Here is an 11564-nt window from a genome sequence, read left to right as displayed (position 1 = left end):
CCCCCCCCCCCGATTTTGTGGTTTTTTCCTTTAAAAGAGCTTATAATAGACAAAGCAGTCATCCTTCTCCTCTCGAGGCTGGGGGACCTCTGCTGTGGCAGAAAAAAAATCCTCTTGCTATTGCATCAACCAAGTTGTGGGTGTCTCTTGGGGCGACCACCTCCTTGGAGGGGCTTTAGGGTCCAACAACAGTAGACAGGTTAGACAGGCTAGAGAGGGTAGACAGGATAGACAGGATAGACAGGGTATGAGGTTAGACAGGGTAGATAAGGTACACAGGGTAGAGTGGGTATAGAGGGTAGACAGGGTAGATAATGTAGACAGGGTAGAGAGGGTAGACAGACAGGGTAGACATAGTAGAAAGGAAATAATAGTGTTGAATGACAGGGTAGACAGATAGGGTAGACAGTATAGACAGGCTAGACAGACAGGGTAGAGAGGGTAGACAGGGTAGACAGGTTAGAAAGGTAGACAGGCAGGGTAGACAGAGAGGGTAGACAACAAGGTAGAAGACAGGGTAGACAGTGTAGTCAGGGTAGACAGTCTAGACAGGGTATACAGGGTAGACAGGGTATACAGGGTAGACAGGGTAGACAGGGTAGACAGGGTAGACAAGGTAGACAGGGTAGACAGTGTAGATATGGTAGACAGGGTAGATAGGGTATACAGACAGGTTAGACTGGGTAGACTGTGTAGACAGACATGGTAGACAGACAGGGTAGACAGACTGGGGAGACAGGATAGAAATGGTAGACAGGGTAAACAGAGATGGTAGACATCAGGGTAGGTAGCAGGGCAGACAGGGTAGTCAGGGTAGACTTGGTAGACAGGATAGATGGGGTAGACAGACAGAGTAGACAGGGTAGACAGGGTAGAAAGGGTAGACAGGGTGGACAGACAGGGTAGACAGTGTAGACAGGATAGAAAGGGTAGAAGGGTAGACAGACAGTGTAGAGAGGGTAGACAGGGTAGAAAGGGTAGACAGGGTCGACAGACTGGGTAGACAGGGTAGACCACGGTTGACACAGTAGACAATGTAGACAGGGTAGACAGGATATATAGGGTAGAGAGAGTAGACAGAAAGGGTAGACAGGGTAGAGAGAGTAAACAGACAGGGTAGACAGACAAGGTAGACAAGGTAGCCAGGGTAGCCAGGGAAGACAGGGTAGACAGACAGTGTAGACAGATAGATTAGCCAGGGTAGACAGACATTGTAGACAGTCAGGGTAGATGAGAGGGCAGACAGGTTAGTCAGGATAGACAGGGTAGACAGTGTAGACAGGGTAGACAGGGTAGAGAGGCTAAACAGGGTAGACAGGGTATACAGGGTAGACATGGTAGACAGAGTAGACATGGTAGTCAGGGTAGATAGGGTAGACAGGGTAGACACACAGGGTAGACAGGGCAGACAGGGTGACAGAGTATACAGGTAAGAAAGGGTAGACATGGTAGATAGGGTAGACAGTGTAGAGAGGGTAGAGGGTGTAGATAGGGTGGACAGGGAAGATAAGGTAGACAGGGTACAGAGGGTAGACAGACAGGGTAAACAGACAAGGTAGAGAGTGTAGACAGGGTAGATAGGGTAAAACGGGAAGACAGAAATGTTAGACGATAGGGAAGAGAGGGTAGAGTGGATAGACAGGGTAGACAGACAGGGTAGACAGACAGGTTAGACAGTGTAGACAGGCCAGACCGACAGGGTAGAGAGGGTAGACAGAGAGGGTAGATGACAGGGTAGATGACAGGGTAGACAGGGAAGACAGGGTAGACAGACAGGTTAGATAGGGTAGACTGGGTAGACAGACAGTGTTGACAGACAGAGTAGACAGGGTAGACAGACAGAGTAGACAAGGTAGACAGGGTTGACAGGGTAGACAATGTAGACAGGGTAAACAGGATAGACAGGGTAGACATGGTAGGTATGGTAGACAGGGTAGATAGACAGGATAGACAAGGTAGACAGGGTAGACAGGCTAGAGAGGGTAGACAGGGTAGAGAGGGTAGGCAGGGTAGACAGGGTAGATAGGGTAGAAAGTGTAGACAATCAGGTTAGACAGACAGGGTAGATAGGGTTGATAGGGTATACAGACAGGGTATATGACAAGGTACACAGGGTAGACAGGATAGACAAAGTAGACACACAGGGTAGACAGTATAAACAGGGTTGACAGGGTACACATACAGGGTAGTCAGACAGGGTAGACAGGGTAGAAAGGGTAGAAAGGGTAGACAGGGTGGAGAGACAGGGTAGACAGTGTAGACAGGATAGACAGAGTAGACAGGGTAGAAGGGTAGACAGACCGTGTAGAGAGGGTAGACAGGGTAGAAAGGGTGGAAAGGCTAGACAGGGTCAACAGACAGGGTAGACATAGAGAGTAGATAACAGGGTAGACAGTGTAGACAGGGCAGGGAGGGTAGACAGGGTAGAAAAAGAAGACATGGTAGAGAGGGTAGACAGGTTAGACATGGTACACTGGGTAAACAGGGTAGACAAGCTGGACAGAGAGGGTAGACGACAGGGTAGACGACAGGGTGCATGACAGGGTAGACAGGGTTGACAGGTTAGACAGGATAGACAGGGTATGAGGTTAGACAGGGTAGATAAGGTACACAGTGTAGAGAGGGTAGACAGACATGGTAGACAGTGTAGAAAGGGAATACAGTGTTGAATGACAGGGTAGACAGATAGGGTAGACAGTATAGACAGGCTAGATGACAGGGTAGAGAGGGTAGAAAGGTTAGAGGGGTAGAACAACTAGATAGTGTAGACAGGGTAGACAGACAAGCTGGACAGAGAGGGTAGACGACAGGGTGGACGACAGGGTAGATGACATGGTAGACAGAGTAGACAGACATATTAGACACGGTAGACTGGGTAGACAAACAGTGTAGACAGACAGGGTAGACAGGGCAGACACAGTAGACAGACAGGGTAGACAGGGTAGACAGTGAAGACAGCGTAGACCAGGTAGACAGGGTAGACAGACTAGAGAGCCAGGGGAGACAGGGGAGACATGGTAGACAGTGTAGACAGGGGAGACAGGGTTGACATCAGGGTAGACAGTGTAGACAGGGTAGACAGAAAGGGTATAGGGTAGACAGGGTAGAGAAAATAGAGAGACAGAGTAGAAAGGGTAGACAATATAGACAGGGTAGAAAGAGTATACATTATAGACAGGCAGGGTAGACAGACATGGTAGACAGACAGGGTAGACTGGGTGGTAGACAACACAGACAGGATAGAAATGGTTGACAGGGTAGACAGACAACGTAGTCAGAGATGGTATACATCAGGGTAGATAACAGGGCAGAAAGGGTAGACTGGGTAGACAGCGTAGAGAGGGTAGACAGTGTAGAGATTGTAGACAGGGTAGACAGGTTAGAGAGGGTAGACAGGGTAGAGAGGGGAGACAGGGTAGACAGGGCACACAGGGTACACAGGGTAGACAGGGCACACAAGGTACACAGGGTAGACTGGGCATACATGGTAGACAGGGTTGACATGGTAGACAATGTAGACAGGGTAGACAGGATATATAGGGTATAGCGAGTAGACAGGGTATAGAGTGTAGACAGGGTAGACAGGGTAGAGAGGGTAGACAGAAAGTGTAGACAGGGTAGAGAGGGTAGACAGACAGGGTAGACAGACAGGGCAGACAAGGTAGCCAGGGTAGCCAGGAAAGACAGGGTAGACAGACAGGGTAGATAGGGTAGACAGACATTGTAGACAGACAAAGTAGAAAGGGTAGACTGGGTAGACATGGTAGACAGACAAGGTAGACAGAGAGGGCAGACAGGTTAGTCAGGATAGACAGGGTAGACAGTGTAGACAGGGTAGACAAGGTAGAGAGGCTAAACGGGGTAGACAGGGTATACAGGGTAGGCATGGTAGACAGAGTAGACATGGTAGTCAGGGTAGATAGGGTAGACAGGGTAGACACACAGGGTAGACAGACAGGGTGACAGGGTATACAGGTAAGAAAGGGTAGACAGGGTAGACAATGTAAAGAGGGTAGAGGGTGTAGATGTGGTGGACAGGGAAGATAAGGTAGACAGGGTATAGAGGGTAGACAGACAGGGTAAACAGACAAGGTAGAGAGTGTAGACAGGGTAGATAGGGTAAAAAGGGAAGACAGAAATGTTAGACGATAGGGAAGAGAGGGTAGAGTGGATAGACAGGGTAGACAGACAGGTTAGACAGTGTAGACAGGCCAGACCGACAGGGTAGAGAAGGTAGACAGTGTAGACAGGGTAGACAGGGTAGTCAATGTAGACCGGGTAAACAGGGTAGACAGGATAGACATGGTAGACAGGGGAGACAGGGGAGACAGACAGGATAAACAGGGTAGACAGCGTAGACAGGGTAGAGAAGGTAGATAGGGTAGATAGGGTAGAGAGGGTAGACAATCAGGTTAGACAGACGAGGTAGACAGGGTAGTTAGGGTATACAGACAGAGTATATGACAGGGTACACAGGGTAGACAGGGTAGACAGGGTTGACAGGGTAGACAGGGTAGAGAAGTTAGACAGACTGGGTAGACAGACAGGGTAGAAGACAGGGTAGACATATAGGGTAGACAGACATGGTAAAGAGGGTAGGGGGGATTCAGGGTAGAAATGGTAGACAGGGTAGACATAGAATGTAGTCATAGAGGCTAGATGACAGGGTAGATGGGGTAGACAGTTCAGACAGGGTAGGCAGTGTAGACAGGGTATACAGTGTAGACAAGGTATACATGGTAGTCAGGGTAGACAGACTGATAGAGAGGTTAGACAGACAGGGTAGACAGGAAAGACAGGGTAGTCAGGGTAGACAGACAGGGTAGACTTTGCAGACAGGGTAGACAGGTTTGAGAGGGTAGACATCCTGGGTAGACAGACATGGTAGAGAGGGTAGAGAGGGTAGACAGTGTAGACCGGATATACTGGGTATGCAGGGTAGGCAGTGTAGACAGGGTAGAGAGGGTACACAGGCTAGACAGGGTAGACAGGGTAGACAAGGTAGACATGGTATACAGGGTAGACAGACAGGGTAGACAGGGTAGAGAGGGTAGGCAGTGTAGAGAGGGTCAAGAGGGTAGACATGGTAGACAGGGTAGTCAGGGTAGACAGCGTAGACAGTGCAGACAGGTTAGACAGGGTAGACAGACAGCGTAGACGTACAGGGTAGAAAGGGTAGAGAGGCTAGACAGGGTAGACAGTTTAGACAGTGTAGACCTCCAGGGTAGACAGAGAGAGTAGACGACAGGGTAGCCGACAAGGAAGACAGGTAGACAGGGTAGACAGTGTAGACAGGGTAGACAGACAAGGTAGACAGACTGGGTAAACATGGTAGACCGACAGGGTAGACAGGATAGACAGGGTAGACAGACAGGGTAGACAGGTTAGACATGGTAGACCGACAGGGTAGACAGGGTAGACAGACTCGGTAGACAGGGTAGAGAGGGTATAGACTGTAGAGAGGGTAGAGTGTACAAGGTATAAATGGTAGAGTGTAGATAGGGTAGAGGGTAGACATTGTAGAGGGTAGAGGGTAGACAGGGTAGAGGGTAGAGAGTACAGTTAGAGGTAGAGTTAGAGGTTCAACCCAGTTTTGACCGGTTCAAACCGGATCAAACCTGTTTAGACTGGTTCAAACTGGGTTAGACTGGCTTAACCCGAATCAAACTGGATCAGAACAGATTACTCTGTTTCAAACTGGATCAACCCAGTTTAGACAGGTTCAAACCTGTTTAGATAGGTTCAAAACTGGATCAAATTGTTTCAATCCAGTGAAACCGGTTTAGACCGGTTCAAACCAATTATGACCAGTTCAAACCACATCAAACCAGCTTAGACTGGTTCAAACCAGATCAATCTGGCTCAGATCAGATTAAACTGGTTTAGACTGGTTCAAATCTGATCATACTGATTCAAACTGCATCAAACCAGTTTAGACTTGTTCCAACCGAATCAAAACGGGTTTGTCCTGTTCAAACTGCATTAGACTGATTCCAAACAGATTAGACTGATTCAAACCTGAATAGATTAGATTAAACCGCTTTAGACCAGTTCAAACCAGATCAAACCGGGCCAAACCAGTTTAGACTGGTTCAAACCAGATTAGTCTGGTTTAGACCGATTCAATCCAGATTAAACCGATTCAAAATGGATTAGACCAGTTTAAACCGGGTCAGACCGATTTAGACTGATTCAGACCAGAATAAACCATTTTAGATGGGTTCTGACCAAATCTAACTGGTTTGGACCTGATCAAACTGGATTACACCAGTTCAGACCAGATCAAACCGGTTTAGACTGGTTCAAACCAGATCAGACTGGTTCAGACCAGATCAAACTGGTTAGGAATTATATTACTATTCTAATACCTTTACAGTCACTTTAATAAGGCCATACACTACCTATAGCATGTATAGTGAAATGTCCTTCTTTATTTTTTCCATTAACTTAAGTAGGTAACACATATAGGAGACACAAAAGATGACTCAAAATTTATCACTAAAAACACAGAGGTGAGTACAGTAGCAACAACCCTGTTCATCTCCAGCATTACCCAGCAGTGTTTTTCAGACAAGAACTGGAAGATACAAAGTAGAAAGAACACAGCAGTGTTTCTTGGTCTCCTATCCCTTTTAAGCCAGAGTATAGAAAGGAAAAGCACAGGGGAAATATTAAAATATTATTCATTAATGTATATTACACCAGATTTCATATAAATATTGTTTTTTTTTCCTCTTAGCATCCTGATTTTTCCCCAGGGCCTTACTGATCTTCTTAAATCATCCTTGTGACTGAGGCTCTAACAGACCCTTTGGAATTTTCCGAAACCTATGATTCTTTCTAAGATGTTGGGACCCAGTCAAAGGTTTTGAGTCCTGGCTGCATGATAGGATAAGGAATCCAAAGACACAGTGTAGCTCAATAAAATAAAGCCTGGGCATGAAAGCTAGCAGCAGTTAAAATGCCTCAGTGATGGTGATGTGTAGCCAACTTTTAGAATCATGAGTCTAGGCCAAGAACAAAACATCAGCCAGCTTAATGAATTCATTTTGGTTATCTCATCCATATTTCTGATTTCAGGCCGATTGCTACTTAAACCATAATAGACAAACAATAGATAATTCTCTTATTTGGCAAGGCTTCTTTCATCTCTTAGTCTTAAAACTCAACCATAGGAACATACATGTAAGTAACATTATACTTATTGAATATATAATGCATGCATATATATGCAAGCTATAACAATCAATGAAGAAAAGAGGTCATGAATTTGAAAGAGAATAGGGAGAGGTAAATGGGAGGATTTGGAAGAAAGAAGGAAGAGGGAAATGTTGTAATTATAATTATTATATTATTACCTCAAAAATTAAAAAAATAATTTAAGTAAAATAAAGGTCAACCATGGAACTTGAAACAGCATAACTAAATAATTAAGCTACTTTTGTCTCTCAGTCTACCTTGTACTGTGTCTGTTTTAATAATCCTTACTTCACCAGTATACAGTATTATATTTGATTCTCTATGGTTTTGCACTACATATTTGCAGTAACCTTATCATTAGAAAAAGCATAAGGAAGCAACAGCATTTATATAACTACAGGAACATGGCTTACTCAAGCTTGCAAAAGAATATCACTGGGAAATTCATGACTCTTAAAAAATAATTTTCTTTTTACTTGCTACAATAAAACTTCAGTTGGTATTTAGCAAAAATGCCATAGAATATATTATTAGTAGATAAAACAACTTTATATAAAAAGAACTAATACTGCTGGGAGCCATTGTTCCCCAAAGAAGGAATATTTTCCCATGCTCCAGGACATGTTTTATTTTAAAAAATAATGCATGACCTTTGTGTCACAGTTGTCAATATGAAATTTAGCACTAAAAGCAGTCATCTTTGTAAACATGCCTAATTTGAATGTTCTTTTAGATCCTTGAGATAAAGCAGTGAGTCATATCTTAGAAAAGTATTTTATAGCAATCAATACCTATCTTGAGCCTTGCCTCATTACATTAGTTCATATGACTAATAACTACTTGGGACAAAGTTCACTGAAAATTCAAACCATATGATGTCATGGTGTGACCCTCTCACCTAACGATTCCTCTTTTCCCGGTCTTGCACCCACACTCGCTAATCATGAACTTGACTCAATCCTACAAAGAATGAGACTCAAGAGTTTATGTTTGAAAAACTGCTTGCTTTGGAAGCTGCAGTTGCACTTCAGATTTTAAATATCAAAGAGTAAAGATAGGAGCAAAACTATTCTCAAACTATAATTCTACAAAGCTTAATGTAGCTATTTTATACTTACAAATAAAACAATGCTCATTATAAATAATTGGTTCAGTCTTCACATTAAGATAATTCTAAAATTTAGAATTATTAAAATTTAGAAATATCTTAATGACTGTCAGTTGGCTTACATAAAACAAATGCAGTTGTTTTTTTACAAAAATCCAAATATATAATTCATCTTCAAATGTAACCATTAATAACCTTAAACTCAAATAGTATTTTTAAGGTCAGCAAAACAATACTGACCTTAGCCATTTAATAGCATATTCTCAGGTGCTGGTAAAACTAAACTTTCCTAACTTTTCACTTAACATTTTCAGCTACATGTGATTGCTCAGGATTTGTCCAGAAAGTGACAGGTCACATTTCCCATGGTACACTGAATATGTAGAACTGCTGAACTTGATCTGCTCTGACACTGACTCAGACATGTGGCAAGGCACAACCAAGACCATCTGTTTGATCTACAGAAGCTACAGCGGATAATCTCAGCATGGGGCCTGGGATTTATTCTCTGCTCCTGACCAAACAGACATTATCTGGTTTTGGTAGACCATTTAAATATCATAGCACAGAGAGAAGTTACTAGGACATGCTGTGTATTTATTATCATTTGTTTGCTCATTTCCATTGCAGCATTTTAAATTGGTTTTTAACCTTCTTATCTTATCCATTCGTACTCCATTAAATAATTACTTTAGACACTTGTGTGCATGTGTGTGGTATGTGTGTGTGTGTGTATATAATATATATACAGAGGCATATTCACCCTTACATGGTGATTAATTCCCTGTGAATTATTCCAGCTTCTCTAGTATAAGATTTCAATTTTAGGTAGATACCTAGTTCCAATGTCTTATGAATTTATGTTATACCTTAAAATATAATAAAATTGAAACCATAAAATAGATTTTTTACATCTTCAAACATATCCTTTTGTTTCTTCCATGTTTGTGTGTGTATGTGTGTGTGTATATACTTGTGACAAGATAAAAAATATGCATTTGGCCTCATACATCCTTATTCCTGGCACACATCTTCTAGAAGTTTAGGAGTGTCTTTTTATATTAGGATTTGAAGGATAGTTGCCAAGGGAACCATTGATATAATTAGACAGTTAAGAGTTAACCTGCTGCTGGGAGAGGAAAGAGGCTAAAGATTAAGTTGAGAACCATTAGTCAATTTTTTAATCAATTGTGCCTACATAGTGAATACTCCATTTAAACCAGAGAGTATGGGATTAGAGAGCTTCCAAGTTATTGAGCAAATGGAGGTTCTGGGAGGATAGTTAGCCAAGAAAGGTGTTTCTTTTCCCTCACACTCATCCTCTGAATCTCTTCATCTCATTGTTATCAATATCCTTCAGGAAAAAAAACAGTAAGCAAAGTGGATATCTCCCCAAGTTTTGTAAAGAGTGCTGAATATGGGCCTTGACTTACAGCAGAGCAGTTAGCAGCAAAAGTTTCAACTTGGCCTTATGGTTAGTACCTGCAGAGCAAGAGAATCTTACGATCTTGCTGTGGTGGATGAAAGTCCGAGAACAATGTATTTTTCCTGAAGAGAACTGAGCATGTAGCACTCATTTTTGAAGCTTTATATGTGATGCCAAGTACTGGAGACAGAATAAAGTAAGAACATGGTGTGAAATAGATGTAGATCTTTAGTGGTTTATTAAGATTGTCCCCATAGGCTAGATATGTGAACACTTGGTCTCCAGTTGGTGCTACTTTTTAGGGGGAGGAGTGAGGTTAGGAAATTTAAAATACTGGAGGAACTATGTCATGGGTTTGGTTTGGGGGTATTTAAAATCTTCCCTTATCCAGTTTACTCTTTCTGCTTCAGATTTTTATTTAAAGATGTAAGCTCTCAGCTTCCTACTCCTGTGGTCATTTCTGCCACCTGCATCCATGCTTCCCTACCAGGATGGATTCTTATCCATCTAGAACTATAAGCCCAAATAAACTCTCCATCGTATAAGGTGATTTGGTCATGATGCTTTACATAACAACAGAAATAGAAGATCAATACAAACATATGCACATAAGCAGTGCAAACAGAAGACTAATAAAACTCCTCTGTACAAAACAGGATAATGTTAAATGAAAATAAAATGTTGCAAGCAAAATGGGTGTATATAAGTTGCATAGTGTGATATAATTAGTATGAAGATAGAGAACATCTAATGTAAAATTATATGCAAAGTGGTCTCACTGAGTGTGTATAACCCTAATGACAGTAGATTTTGGATTGGAAAAGCTGAAGGAAGAAATAGGGATGTCATTGGTTTAGTAAAAGTAAGAACACTGACTAATATGTATTAATGACCTGCTGTGGGACAATGCTTTTGTATACTGTAAAGATTTGCCACTCATATAGGTTTAATAAAATGCTTATTTTCCAGTAGCCAGGAAGGAATTTTAGGCGGGTTGACCAGACTTGGAAAAGTCTGGGAAGAGGAAAGGCTCAATCTGTAGTCACCAGCCCAGATGCAGAAGAAGCAAGATGAGAATGCCTTGCTGAGTAAGTAATTTTACGTGGTTAAACAGATAAGAATTATGGGTTAATTTAAGTTGAAGATTTAGTTAATAATAAGCCCGAGCCAAGAGTCCAACCAATTTATAATTAATATAAGCTTCTGTGTGTTTTGTTGGTACTGAATGGTTGTGGGAACTGGCAGGAGAGAAACTTCCATTTAGAGTGAGTAGTTTCATCTTCTACTAGATCCTGTAATTGTTACATCTCAAAGAGGGAAATAACACAACCAGTTACATGTGACAGCAACCCAGAAGAAAAACAATGTAAAATGGAGTTCAAATGAAATGATTCATATGGAAGACCTGAGTTTAAACAAAGCTGCAAGACTAAGGGAAGACAGAAGCCCAAGCAGTGAAGGAAGTCGAAAATGTGGTGTTTAGTGATCAATAAAGAAATTTGTCATTACACCAAACTTTCAGGCACAATTGAGTAATGTAGATAGAACCCACATAAGAAATGAGAAAGGAGGACCAGGCCAGAGAGAAACATGAAGACTCCTTCAGCTTATTGAAGCAGTGGTATATTTCATATGACACAGGTGAACTAACCCAATGTGCACTACAATCTACACACACTTAGTTTTCCTTCCTCACAATGCAAGATTACAACACCTTTCAGCAGGAAGCAGTTTGGAGAGAAAAAACTGTGCCCATGTTCCCAAAATATTGTTTATAAATGTTCTTTTACATTTAAAGGGGGAAATGATATAGGTATGAATAATTTGCAT

Source organism: Microtus ochrogaster, chromosome 21, assembly GCF_000317375.1.
Source record: "Microtus ochrogaster isolate Prairie Vole_2 chromosome 21, MicOch1.0, whole genome shotgun sequence".
In the NCBI taxonomy this organism is placed as follows: Eukaryota; Metazoa; Chordata; class Mammalia; order Rodentia; family Cricetidae; genus Microtus; species Microtus ochrogaster.
The sequence above is the reverse complement of the archived record's forward strand: the minus strand, read 5'-3'. Positions refer to the sequence as shown.